Genomic DNA, 3,576 nt, shown 5'->3' on the forward strand with positions numbered 1-3,576 from the left:
TGGCATTTTTCGCAAGGTTCAAACTTGGTTTTTTTTTGCACGAAACTAGGTATACAACACTCTTTGGTATATATTTTTGTGTTGAAGTGGTTAGAAATGTAAATCATAGTCATATGCTAGAAATTACGTGTTAAGTTGCGATTTTAAGGGCTTTTAAGCGTTTTCGGCACTTTTCCGCTTTGACACTTTCTCGCATAAAGTAGCTCAAACTTGGTTTGTTTTGCACGAAGCATGGTACTCAAAACTATTTGGTATATATTATTGTGTTGAAGTGGTTAGAAATTCAATCATAGTCATATGCTAGAAATTATTTGTTAAGTTGCGATTTTAAGGGTCTTTTAACGTATTTAAGCGTTTTTGGAACTTTTGCGCATAAAGTAGCTCAAACTTGGTTTATTTTGCACGAAACTTGGCACACAACACTATTTGGTATATATTATTGTGTTTAAGTGGTTAGAATTGTAAGTTACAGTCATATGCTAGAAATTACGTGTTAAGATGCGATATTAAGGGTTTTTAAGCGTTTTTGACACTTTCTCGCATAAAGTAGCTCAAACTTGGTTTGATTTGTACGAAACTTGGCACACAACACTATTTAATTGTAAATCATAGTCAAATGCTAGAAATTACGTGTTATGTTGCGATTTTAAGGGTTTTTAAGCGTTTTTGGCACTTTTGCGCATAAATTAGATCAAACTTGGTTTGTTTTGCATGAAACTTGGCACACAACACCATTTGGTATATATTATTTGTTGAAGTGGTTAGAATTAAAAATCATAGTCATATGTTAGAAATTACGTATTAAGTTCCGATTTTATGGGTTTTTAAGTGTCTTTGAAACTTTTGCACATAAAGTAGATCAAACTTGGTTTGTTTTGCACGAAACATGGCACACAACACTATTTGATATATATTATTGTGTTGAAGTGGTTAGAATTTTAAATCATAGTTATATTCTAGAAAATACGTGTTATGTTGCGATTTTAAGGGGTTTTTAGGCGTGTTTGGCACTTTTGCTCATAAAGTAGCTCAAACTTGGTTTGTTTTGTACGAAACTTGGAACACAACATTATTTGGTATATATTCTTGTGCTGAAGTTGTTAGAATTTTAAATCATAGTCATATTCTAGAAATTACGTTTTAAGTCGCGTTTTTAAGGGTTTTTAAGCGTTTTTTGCACTTCTGCGCATAAAGTAGCTCAAACTTGGTTTGTTTTGCACGAAACTTGGTGCACAACACTATTTTGTATATATTATTGTGTTAAACTGTTTAGAATTTTAAATCATAGTCATATGCTAGAAATTACGTGTGAAGTTGCGATTTTAAGGGTTTTTAAGCGTTTTTGGCACTTTTACGCATAAAGTAGCTCAAACTTGGTTTGTTTTGCACGAAACTTGGCACACAACACTATTTGGTATATATTATTGTGTTGAAGGGGTTAGAATTGTAAATCATCGTCATATGCTAGAAATTACGTGTTAAGTTGTGATTTTAAGGGTTTTTAAGCATTTTTGGCACTTTTGCGCATAAAGTAGAGCATACTTTGTTTGTTTTGCACGAAACTTGGCACACAACACTATTTGGTATATATTATTTGTTGAAGTGGTTAGAATTGAAAATCATAGTCATATGCTAGAAATTACGTGTTAAGTTCCGATTTTAAGGGTTTTTTAGCATTTTTAAGCGTTTTTGGCACTTTTTCGCATAAAGTAGCTCAAACTTGGTTGTTTTGTAGAAAACTTGGCACAAAAAAGTATTTGGTGTATATTATTGTGTTGAAGTGGTTAGAATTGTAAATCATAGTCATATGTTAGAAATTACGTGTTAAGTTGCGATTTTTAGGGTTTTTAAGCGTTTTTTGCACTTTTGCGCATAAAGTAGCTCAAACTTGGTTTGTTTTGCACAAAACCTGGCACACAACACTATTTTGTATGTATTATTGTGTTAAATTGGTTAGAATTGTAAATCATATTCATATGCTAGAAATTACATGTTATGTTGCGATTTTAAGGGTTTTTAAGCGTTTTTGGCACTTTTGCGCATAAAGTAGATCAAACTTGGTTTGTTTTGTACGAAATTTGGCACACAACACTATTTGGTATATATTATTTGATGAAGTGGTTAGAATTGTAAATTATAGTTATATGCTAGAAATTACGTGTTAAGTTCCAATTTTATGGGTTTTTAAGTGTCTTTGACACTTTTGCACATAAAGTAGCTCAAACTTGGTTTGTTTTGCACGAAACATGGCACACAACACTATTTAATATATATTATTGTGTTGAAGTGGTTGGAATTGTAGATCATAGTTATATTCTAGAAAATATGTGTTATGTTGCGATTTTAAGGGGTCTTTAAGCGTGTTTGGCACTTTTGCGCATAAAGTAGCTCAAACTTGGTTTGTTTTGTATGAAACTTGGCACACAACACTATTTGGTATGTATTCTTGTGCTGAAGTTGTTAGAATTGAAAATCATAGTCATATGCTAGAAATTACATGTTAAGTTGCGATTTTATGAGTTTTTAAATGTTTTTGGCACTTTTGCGCATAAAGTAGCTCAAACTTGGTTTCTTTTGCACGAAACTTGGCACACAAAACTATTTTGTATATATTATTATGTTGAAGTGGTTAGACTTTCAAATCATAGTCATATGCTAGAAATTACGTGTTAAGTTGCGATTTTGAGGGTTTTTAAGCGTTTTTGGCACTTTTGCGCATAAAGTACCTTCAGCTTGGTTTATTTTGCACGATACTTGGCACACAACACTATTTGGTAAATATTATTGTGTTGAAGTGGTTAGAATTTTAAATCATAGTCATATGCTAGAAATTACGTGTGAAGCTGCGATTTTAAGGGTTTTTAAGCGCTTTTGGCACTATTGCGAATAAAGTAGCTCAAACTTGGTTTGTTTTGCACGAAACATGGCACACAACACTTTGTGGTGTATATTATTGTGTTGTAGTGGTTATAATTGTAAATCATAGTCATATGCTGAAAATTACGTGTTAAGTTACGATTTTAAGGGTTTTTAAATGTTTTTTGCACTTTTGCGCATAAAGTAGCTCAAACTTGGTTTGTTTTGCACGAAACATGGCACGCAACACTATTTGGTATATATTATTGTGTTGAAGTAGTTAGAATTGTAAACCATAGTCATATGCTAGAAATTACGTGTTGCGATTTTAATGGATTTTAAGCGTTTTTGGCACTTTTCCGCATAAAGTAGCTCAAACTTGGTTTGTTTTGCACGAAACTTGGTACTCACACTATTTGGTAAATATTATTGTGTTGAAGTGGTTAGAATTTTAAATCAAAGTCATATGCTAGAAATTACGTGTTAAGTTGCTATTTTAACTGTTTTTTAGCGTTTTTTAGCGTTTTTGGCACTTTTGTGCATAAAGTAGCTCAAACCTAGTTTATTTTGCACGAAACTTGGAACACAACACTATTTGGTATATATTATTGTGTTGAAGTGGTTAGAATTTTAAATCATAGTCATATGCTATTACGTGTTAAGTTTCAATTTTAAGGGTTTTTAAGCGTTTTTGGCACTTTTGTGCATAAAGTAGCTCAA

This window comes from Amaranthus tricolor, chromosome 15 (assembly GCF_026212465.1).
Source record: "Amaranthus tricolor cultivar Red isolate AtriRed21 chromosome 15, ASM2621246v1, whole genome shotgun sequence".
In the NCBI taxonomy this organism is placed as follows: Eukaryota; Viridiplantae; Streptophyta; class Magnoliopsida; order Caryophyllales; family Amaranthaceae; genus Amaranthus; species Amaranthus tricolor.